Raw genomic sequence first — 11411 nt, forward strand, 5'->3', positions numbered from 1 at the left:
TCTTCCCTTTATCTTTGAAGGGAGATGCATTGACATGGTATAGGCTAAGTGATGATACGGGATCATGGAATTATAAACGATTGAAGTTGGAATTTCACCAGAAGTTATATCCTATGCATCTTGTTCATCGTGATCGTAATTACATATATAATTTTTGGCCTCACGAAGGAGAAAGTGTCGCTCAAGCTTGGGGGAGGTTTAAGTGAATGTTATATTCATGCCCCAATCATGAGCTCTCAAGAGAAATGATCATTCAAAATTTATTATCTCGGCTTTCTCTCAATGATCGCACCATGCTCGATACTTCCTGTGCTGGTTCTTATATGCTGAAGACTACTGAATTCAAGTGGGTTTTATTGGAAAGAATTAGACGCAACTCTGAAGATTGGGGTTCCGACGATGGTAAGGAGTCAGGTATGACACCTAAGTTTGATTGTGTTAAATCTTTTATGGATACCGATGCTTTTGGTGGATTTAGCACTAAATATGGACTTGACTCTGAGATAGTAGCTTCTTTCTATGAATCTTTTGCTTCTCACGTTGATCTCCCTAAGGAGAAGTGGTTTAAATACAATCCTCCCACTGAAGTAAAAGTAGTTGCATCTATTACAGTTGAAGAAAAGACTATCACTTATAATGTTCCTATTGTTCCTACTAAATATCTTGAGAAACCACCTTTTCCTGTTAGAATAAAGGATCATGCTAAAGCTTCAACTGCGGTTCGTAAGAGTAATACTAGAACATATACACCTCCTGAGAAAATTAATGTTGAACCTAGTATTTCTATGGTTAAAGATCTCTTGGATGATAATATAGATGGGCATGTTATTTACTTTTGTGGTGAAACTGCTAATATTGCTAGACCAGATGCTAAGATACATAGACTTGTTGTACGCATGCTTGTTATTTCTGTTAAAATAGGAGATCATTGTTATCATGGCTTATGTGATATGGGTGCTAGTGCTAGTGCAATACCTTTTTCCTTATATGAAGAAATTATGCATGATATTGCACCCGCCGAGTTAGAAGATATTGATGTTACAATTAAGCTTGCCAATAGAGATACTATTAAGCCATTTGGGATTGTTAGAGATGCCGAAGTCTTGTGTGGGAAAGTTAAATATCCTGCTGATTTGCTTGTTCTTGGTTCCCCACAAGATAGCTTTTTTCCCATTATATTTGGTAGACCCTTCTTGAACACTGTCAATGCTAAGATTGATTGCAAAAAGGATGTTGTTACAATTGGCTTGGGGGATATGAGACATGAGTTTAATTTTGCTAAGTTTCGTAGACAACCCCTTGACAAAGAATTGCCTAGTAAGGATGAAAATATTGGTCTTGCTTCTATTGTCGTACCTCCTACTGATCGGTTAGAACAATATTTGCTAGACCATGAAAATGATATGTTTATGAATGAAAGAAGGGAAATAGATGAAGTATTCCTTCAACAGGGTCCTATTCTGAAACACAACTTACCTGTTGAAATCCTAGGGGATCCCCCTCCACCCAAGGGTGATCCCGTGTTTGAGCTCAAACCTTTACCTGATAATCTTAAATATGCTTATCTTGATGAAAATAAGATATATCCTGTTATTATTACTGCTAACCTTTCAGAGCAAGAAGAGGAAAGATTATTGAAAACTCTAAAGAAGCACCGTGCTACTATTGTATATACTCTGGATGATCTTAAGCGCATTAGTCCCACTCTATGCCAACACAAAATAAAATTGGAGAAAGATGCCAAACTAGTTAGAGATCCTCAATGACGGTTAAATCCTAAGATGAAATAAGTGGTAAGAAAGGAGATACTAAAGCTCCTTGAGGCAGGTAATATATCCCGTTGCTGATAGTGATTGGGTAAGCCCTGTCCATTGCATTCCTAAGAAGGAAGGTATTACTGTCATTCCTAATGATAAAGATGAATTGATCCCTCAAAGAATTATTACAGGTTATAGGATGGTAATTGATTTCCGTAAATTAAATAAAGCTACTAAGAAAGATCATTACCATTTACCTTTGATTGATCAAATGCTAGAAAGACTATCCAAACATACAGATTTCTGCTTTTTAGATGGTTATTTTGGTTTCTCTCAAATACCTGTGTCAGCGGAAGATCATTCAAAAACTACTTTTACTTGCCCTTTCGGTACTTTTGCTTATAGACGTATGCCTTTTGGTTTATGTAATGCACCTCCTACCTTTCAAAGATGCATGATGGCTATATTATCTGACTTTTGTGAAAAGATTTGTGAGGTATTCATGGATGACTTCTCCGTTTATGGATCCTCTTTTGATGATTGCTTGAGCAACCTTGATCAAGTTTTGCAGAGATGTAAAGACACTAGTCTCGTCTTGAATTGGGAAAAGTGCCACTTTATGGTTAATGAAGGCATTGTCTTGGGGCATAAGATTTCTGAGAGAGGTATTGAAGTTGATAAAGCTAAAGTTGATGCTATTGAAAAGATGCCATGTCCCAAGGACATAAAAGGAATAAGAAGTTTCTTTGGTCATGCCGGTTTTTATAGAAGGTTCGTTAAGGACTTTTCTAAAATCTCTAGGCCTCTTACTAATTTATTGCAAAAAGATATTCCTTTTGTTTTTGATGATGATTGTGTAGAAGCATTTCAAATACTTAAGAAAGCTTTGATCACTGCACCTATTGTTCAGCCACCTGATTGGAATTTACCCTTTGAAATTATGTGTGATGCTAGTGATTATGTTGTAGGTGTTATTCTAGGACAAAGAGTTGATAAGAAATTGAATGTTATCCAGTATGCTAGTAAAACTCTTGATACTGCCCAGAGAAATTATGCTACTACTGAAAAAGAGTTCTTAGCAGTCGTATTTGCATGTGATAAGTTCAGACCTTACATTGTTGATTCTAAAGTTACTATTCACACCGATCATGCTTCTATTAAATATCTTATGGAAAAGAAAGATGGTAAACCTAGACTTATTAGATGGGTTCTTTTGCTCCAAGAATTTGATTTGCATATTATTGATAGAAAGGGAGCTGAGAACCCCGTTGCAGACAACTTGTCTAGGTTAGAGAATGTTCTTGATGACCCACTACCTATTGATGATAGCTTTCTTGATGAACAATTAGCTGTCATTAATGCTTCTCATATTGCTCCATTGTATGCTGATTATGCTAATTATATTGTTGCTAAATATATACCACCTAGTTTCACATACCAGCAAAAGAAAAAGTTCTTTTATGATTTAAGACATTACTTCTGGGATGACACACACCTCTATAAAGAAGGAGTAGATGGTGTTATTAGACGTTGTGTACCTGAGCATGAACATGAACAGATCCTACGCAAGTGTCACTCCGAACCATATGGAGGACACCACGCTGGAGATAGAACTGCACATAAGGTATTGCAATCCGGTTTTTATTGGCCTACTCTCTTCAAAGATGCTCATAAGTTTGTCTTGTCTTGTGATGAATGTGAAAGAATTGGTAATATTAGTAGACGTCAAGAAATGCCTATGAATTATTCTCTTGTTATTGAACCATTTGATGTTTGGGGCTTTGATTATATGGGACCTTTTCCTACCTCTAATGGATACACACATATTTTAGTTGCTTTTGATTACGTTACTAAGTGGGTAGAAGCTATTCCAACTAGTAGTCCTGATCATAACACCTCTATTAAGATGCTTAAGGAAGTTATTTTTCCGAGGTTTGGAGTCCCTAGATATCTTATGACTGATGGTGGTTCACATTTTATTCATGGTGCCTTTCGTAAAATGCTTGCTAAGTATGATGTTAATCATATAATTGCATCCCCTTATCACCCACAGTCTAGTGGTCAAGTAGAGTTGAGCAACAGAGAGCTCAAATTAATTTTTCAAAAGACTATTAATAGATCTAGAAAGAATTGGTGCAAGAAACTTGATGATGCATTATGGGCCTATAGGACTGCATACAAAAATCCTATGGGTATGTCTCCATATAAGATGGTTTATGGGAAAGCATGTCACTTACCTCTCGAACTTGAACATAAAGCATATTGGGCCATTAAAGAGCTCAACTATGACTTCAAACTTGCCAGTGAGAAGAGGTTATTTGATATTAGCTCACTTGATAAATGGAGAACCCAAGCCTATGAGAATGCCAAGCTGTTCAAAGAAAAAGTTAAAAGATGGCATGACAAAAGAATACAAAAGCGTGAGTTTAACATAGGTGATTATGTGTTGCTATTCAAATCTCATTTAAGATTTTTTGTAGGAAAACTTCTAAGTGGGAAGGTCCTTACGTTATCGAGGAGGTCTATCGTTCCGGTGCCATAAAAATCAACAACTTCGAAGGCACAAGTCCGAGGGTGGTGAACGGTCAAAGAATCAAACATTATATCTCAGGTAATCCTATCAATGTTGAGACTAATATTATTGAAACCGTAACCCCGGAGTAATATATAAGGGACACTTTCCAGAATGTTTCAGACTCTAAAAAGCAATACGTATGTGGTACGGTAAGTAAACCAACTCCAAAACAATTCTAATGGCAATTTTTCTCCGTTTTGGAATATTTAAGAATTTTGGAAAGCAAGAAGTAATCCGGGAAGGACAGGCCTCCACGAGGGTGGAGGGCACGCCCACCCTTACTAGGCATGCCCCCTGTCTTGTGGGCACCTCATGTGCCCCCCGGACTCCGTTTTCTTGCGCGTTACTTCTTTTGGTCGGTAAAAATTCATTATATAATCTCCCGAAGGTTTTGACCACCGTATCACGCAAAATCCTCTGTTTTCATTTCGAGTTGTTTTTTTGACAGATCTAGAGCATCATGACGTCACCCTCCTTCAACAATGAAGACAAGGATGCTTGGCTGTTCAAGATAGAGCTGAAAAGAGAAGAACCTAAGGAGATCAACAAAGATGAAGGGATTATGAAGGCCATGGAGGATCAAGCTCCGGCGGTGGAAGAAGAAAACATCCCTCAACCTTTACCTAACCTCTTTACTCCAATTGAGATTGAAGCTTTCAAGATGATTGAGTTAGCTCGCATATAGAACAAGTATCTCACACAAGAGAATATTTTGTTGAAGGATCATATCGCTCGACTCAAGGGCCTTATCCACAAGTTGGAGGAGTTTTTACGCTCGATGTGCGATTATCCACCATCATCATCACCTCCGAGGACATAATCACATGGTTATGGGCACTCCCCTTGGCTAGTGCCAAGCTTGGGGGAGGTGCCCCGGTATCGTATCACCATCACACTCCTATATTTACCGTTTTACTTAGTTTGATCCTTTTAGTAATATCTTGATATAGTAGATTGAAGTTTTGGTATGAATTAGTTTTGAGTTTTGCTTTGTGATCCTTCTACGTAATAGAGTCCATGAGCTATATAATAAAGATTAGTGCTGAGTCAAGGGCTTTCCTATCTTGCTATGATCTTGAGAAAATAGAAAGAATAAAAAGAATAATAGAGTTCATATTGATCTTATGGATAGTAATGACTTCACATATAAAGAGTATGAGGCATAGAAGTTGTTGAGAGTTGACAAACATAGTTTTGGTCATCATTGCAATTAATAGGAAGTAATAAGGAAAGAGAGGTTTTCACATATAAATATACTATCTGGGACATCTTTTATAATTGTGAGCACCCATTAAGTATGACATGCTAAAGAGTTGATGTTGGACAAGGAAGACAATGTAATGGTTTATGTTTTCTCATATCTCAATTAAAGTATATTGTCATGGATCTTTCAAACATGTTGAGCTTGCCTTTCCCCCTCATGCTAGACAAAAAATTCCTTGCACCAAGTAGAGATACCACTTGTGCTTCCAAATATCCTAAAACCCAGTTTTGCCATGAGAGTCCACCATACCTACTTATCGATTGAGTAAGATCCTTCAAGTAAGTTGTCATGTTGCAAGCAATAAAAATTGCTCTCTAAATATGTATGACTTATTAGTGCGGAGAAAATAAGCTTTATACGATCGTGTGATATGGAAGTAATAAAAGCGACGGACTGCATAATAAGGGTTCATATCACAAGTGGCAATATAAGTGACGTTCTTTTGCATTAAGATTTTGTGCATCCAACCCTAAAAGCACATGACAACCTCTGCTTCCCTCTGCGAAGGGCCTATCTTTTACTTTATGTCTTTTACATTATGCAAGAGTCAAGGTGATTTTCATCTTTCCCTTTTTCATTTTATCCTTTGGCAAGGACCTCATGTTGGAAAGATCCTGATATATATATCCAATTGGATGTCAGTTAGCATGAACTATTATTGTTGACATCACCCAAAGGTGAATACGTTGGGAGGCGAAATAATAAGCCCATATCTTTCTTAGTGTCTGATTAAAACTCCATAACCATAAGTATTGCGTGAGTGTTAGCAATTGTAGAAGACTATATGATAGTTGAGTATGTGGACTTGCTAAAAAGCTCTATTCTTGACTCTTTCTGATGTTATGATAAATTGTAATTGCTTCAATGACTGAGATTATAGTTTGCTAGTTCTCAATGAAATTTCTGAACCATACTTGACATTGTGAATAGATTGTTACTTGAGCATAAGAAATCATATGACAAAATCTATATATGTTGCTATTATAAGAATGATCATGATGCCCTCATGTCTGTATTTTATTTTTATCGACACCTCTATCTCTAAACATGTGGACCTATTTTTCGACATCGGTTTCCGCTTGAGGACAAGCGAGGTCTAAGCTTGGGGGAGTTGATTCGTCCAATTTGCATCATGCTTTTATATCGATATTTATTGCATTATGGGATGTTATTTCACGTTATGTCACGATACTTATGGCTATCATCTCTTACTTTACAAGGTTTATCATGAAGAGGGAGAATACCGGTAGCTGGGATTCTGGCTGGAAAAGGAGAAAATATTGGAAACCTATTCTGCACAGCTCCAAAAATCTTGAAACTCCACGGAAGTCACTTTTGGAATTAATAAGAATTATTGAGCGAAGAAAATACCAGAGGGGGCCCACACCCTGGCCAGGAGGGTGGGGGCACCCCCCCTACTGGGCGCGCCCCCTGTCTCCTGGGACCCCTGGTGGCCCTCCGGTGCCCATCTTCTGCTATATGAAGGCTTTTACCCTGAAAAAAATAATAAGCAAGATTACGGGACGAAACTCCGCCGCCACGAGGCGGAACCTTGGCGGAACAAATCTAGGGCTCCAGCAGAGCTGTTTTGCCGGGGAAACTTCCCTCCAGGAGGGGGAAATCATAACCATCATCATCACCAACGATCCTCTCATCGGGAGGGGGTCAATCTCCATCAACATCTTCACCAGCACCATCTCTTCTCAAAACCCTAGTTCATCTCTTGTATCCAATCTTGTATCAAAACCACAAATTGGTACATGTGGGTTGCTAGTAGTGTTGATTACTCCTTGTAGTTGATGCTAATAGGTTTACTTGGTGGAAGATCATATGTTCAGATCCTTAATGCATATTAATACTCCTCTGATCATGAACATGAGTATGCTTTGTGAGTAGTTACGTTTGTTCCTGAGGACATGGGTGAAGTCTTGCTATTAGTAGTCATGTGAATTTGGTATTCGTTCGATATTTTGATGAGATGTATGTTGTCTCTCCTCTAGTGGTGTTATGTGAACGACGACTACATGAGACTTCACCATTATTTGGGCCTAGAGGAAGCCATTGGGAAGTAATAAGTAGATGATGGGTTGCTAGAGTGACAGAAGCTTAAACCCTAGTTTATAAGTTGCTTCGTAAGGGGCTGATTTGGATCCATATGTTTCATGTTATGGTTAGGTTTACCTTAATACTTCTTTTGTAGTTGCGGATGCTTGCAATAGGGGTTAATCATAACTGGGATGCTTGTCCAAGAAAGGGCAGTACACAAGCACCGGTCCACCCACATATCAAATTATCAAAGTACCGAACGCGAATCATATGAGCGTTATGAAAACTAGCTTGACGATAATTCCCATGTGTCCTCGGGAGCGCTTTTCTCATTATAAGAAATTTTCCAGGCTTGTCCTTTGCTACAAAAAGGATTGGTCCACCTTGCTGCACATTATTTACTTTTATTACTTTTTACTCGTTACCAATTATCTTATCACAAAACTATCTGTTACCTACAATTTCAGTGCTTGCAGAGAATACCTTACTGAAAACCGCTTGTCATTTCCTGCTGCTCCTTGTTGGGTTTGACACTCTTACTTATGGAAAGGACTACGATAGATCCCCTATACTTGTGGGTCATCATTATGCTACTAAAATTGGGTCGAAAGTGGGAGAAGTTTTTAAGTTGTTAATAGAAAAGGGGACTATAATTCATGAAAGAATCGAAGAAAGCCCGTCTAGGTTGATAAACTGGAAGAATTTTTTTCTAATCTAAGTACGGATTTTGCTTCTGCTAAAACTCCCATAAAAATTAGTAAGACTACTCAAGTTACTAAAAACAAGGGGGCAACTTCTAGCAATGATAAAGGAGATCTTAAGATTATTAGTATCCATCCCAATTTTATTGAAGTTATAAGAGACCCTCTTTGCAAAAAATGAGTTTTTTGATCTCGTACCTAGAAGTATTGTCATTGAGAATTTATATGCAAAATCCTTGAAAAATTCTAAGTGTTCGATCAAAGAGTTGGAGGATAAAGATGACAAAACTTAGATCCTACGCGTTATGCCTAGCTAGGGGCGTAAAACGATAGCGCTCGTTGGGAGGCAACCCAACTTGTATCTTTTTGCTTTTTGGTTTTCTTGCTGTTTTCAATAAAATACACAATTATGCCTCTTGTTAGATGTGTTTTGTGGTTTAAATTGGTGTTTGTGCCAAGCAAGGCCTTTGGAATGATTTGGGTGAGAGTTGGTTTGATCTTGCTGAAAAACAGAAACTTTTGCGCTCACGAGATTATTTTTCATTTTTATCAGAAGAGTGATTTTGAGTTGATTCTTTTCGAAGAAGATTAATAAATAAATTATTCACGTCATCCTAATTTTCAGAATTTTTGGAGTTACAGAAGTATTCGAAGTAGTCAGATTGCTACAGACTATTTGTTTTTGATAGATTCTGTTTTCTTTGCGTTGTCTGCTTGTTTTGATGATTCTATGGTTTTCTTTGAAGAGTTTTTGCCATATAAAAGTTGGAATATAGTATATATAATGCAAAAATAAAATGTTAATGGGTTTGCAACAGTACTTATAGTAGTGGTTTGCTTTCTTATACTAACGGATCTCACGAAGGTTTTGTTGAGTTTTGTGTGATTGAAGTTTTCATGTTTTGGGTGATCTTACGATGGATGAAGGAATATGGATTAGCAAAAGACTCATCTTGGGGATGCCCGAGGCACCCGAAGATAATATTCAAGAAGTAGCAAGCAACTAAGCTTGGGGATGCCCCCGAGTGGCATCCCCTCTTTCTTCCAACAACCATCGGTATTTTGTTGGAACTATATTTTTATTCGTCATATATTATGAGTTTTGCTTGGAGCGTCTTGTATGATATGAGTCTTTCCTTGTTTTTCGTTGTGTTTTAAGTCTAGAATCCATGCTGGACACACCTTTTTGAGAGAGCCAAAAGTTATGCTATGCTTGCTCCTATGCTTCACTTAAATTTTTAGAGCCATGGAATTGCTCTAGTGCTTCACTTATATCTTTTTGAGCATGGTGTGCTTTGTTATTTTTGAAGAAATGCTCTCTTGCTTCACTTAAATTATTTTGAGAGAAAGAAAAAATTATGCTCATGTTCTTCACTTATATTTGTTTGAGCTTATTAAAAGCAACATATGAAATTTGTCCCAAAGTGATAGATATCCAAGGAGGATATAATAAAAACTTTCATGAAGATCATTGGTCAAAATAAACTTGGTTCTTCGTAATGGTTTTGAGATATGACGATATGATATGTGAGTCATGTTGATGAGTAATTGTGCTTTAGTAAAAATATAGGTGTTAAGGTTTGTGATTCCCTATGCAAGCACGAAAGTCAATAGTTATGCAACGAAAATATATCCAACTTGTGGTGCATTATTCGGTGTTACTTATGCTAAATGCTCGGGTACGAGATTTTTCGTTTCTTGGTTGGACACTTCTCAATCTTTTTGCTAGCCTTCATTTGCACTAAGTATGATCACTACTTGTGCATTCAAAACCCTTTAAACCAGTTTTGCCATATGAGTCCACTATACCTACCTATATGCGGTATTTCCGCGCCGTTCTAAGCAAATTTGCATGTTCCATCTCTAATTTTCAAAATAAATTTCTCTTTTGTGTGCTCGTACTACTTGCGAGGTGGTGAGGGGTGGCCAATATTTTCCATGCTAGATGTATTATTCTCGCGATGAGTGTTTATTCACTTGTCATTGGACGAGAGTACGACAAAGGTATTAGGGATGCCCAGTGCCAAAATGAAAAATGAATTTACTTTATGTTGTTAAATAATAAATTCCTTGGAAAGTGTTGGTATGGAGGGCACTCGTGGATATGTAGCCATGGAAAGGGAAAGTAATGGTGGAAAAAGGAATAAACTTTATTTTCTGTTTGGGAACAGCCTATGATGTATCTAGCATGGAAAGTGTTGGGAGCTCTAAGTCGTTTTCATTGGTGGGAAAAGTATGCCTCCCAAAATGTTTTTATCTCTCAATTTTTACTTTCAGCTCTGGCATCTCTACAATTCCCTACTTCCCTTTGCGAAGGGCCTTTCTTTTACTTTATGCAAATTTTTATTTGGAATTTGAGTCTCCATCTTCTCTTATAAAGCACCAACTAAGGGGAACTATGATCATATTTGAGCATTGGGTTTAGCTAATATTCGAGTGTGTTTCATGAATGGATCAATGATTGAGCATAATGGGCTAGGGATAACTTGCTTTAGTGTTGATATTTTGAAAGACATGGTTGCTTGTTGCTATGCTTGAATATTAAAGTCTTCATGTCAAAACTAGACTATTGCTTTGAACCATATAAAAGTCCAAATGACCATGCTACAAAGAAAAGAAAATGCGATGAACATGTTAGGTAGCATTCCAAATCAAAAATTCTATTTTTATCATTTACGTACTCGAGGATGAGCAGGAATTAAGCTTGGGGATGCTGTTATATGAGTTATATCAAAGCTGTTATATAAACATATCTATAATTTTTGATTGTTCCATGCTATTATATTATACTTCTTGGATGTTTTACAATCATTTTATAGTCATTTTATATCAGTTTTTGGTACTAACCTATATACATAGTGCCCAGTGCCAGTTGTTGTTTTCTGATTATTTTTTACATCGCAGGAAATCAATACCAAACCGAGTCCAAATGCAGCGAAACTTTTTGTGGATTTTTTTTGGACCAGAAGACATCCAGTGGGCCAAGAAAGTACCTGAGGGGAGCTCCAAGTGAAGCACAACCTACCAGGGCGCACCTGGAGGCGCAGGCGCGCCGAGGTGGGTTGTGC

The sequence above is a fragment of the Triticum aestivum genome, chromosome 7B, assembly GCF_018294505.1.
Source record: "Triticum aestivum cultivar Chinese Spring chromosome 7B, IWGSC CS RefSeq v2.1, whole genome shotgun sequence".
Taxonomy (NCBI): domain Eukaryota; kingdom Viridiplantae; phylum Streptophyta; class Magnoliopsida; order Poales; family Poaceae; genus Triticum; species Triticum aestivum.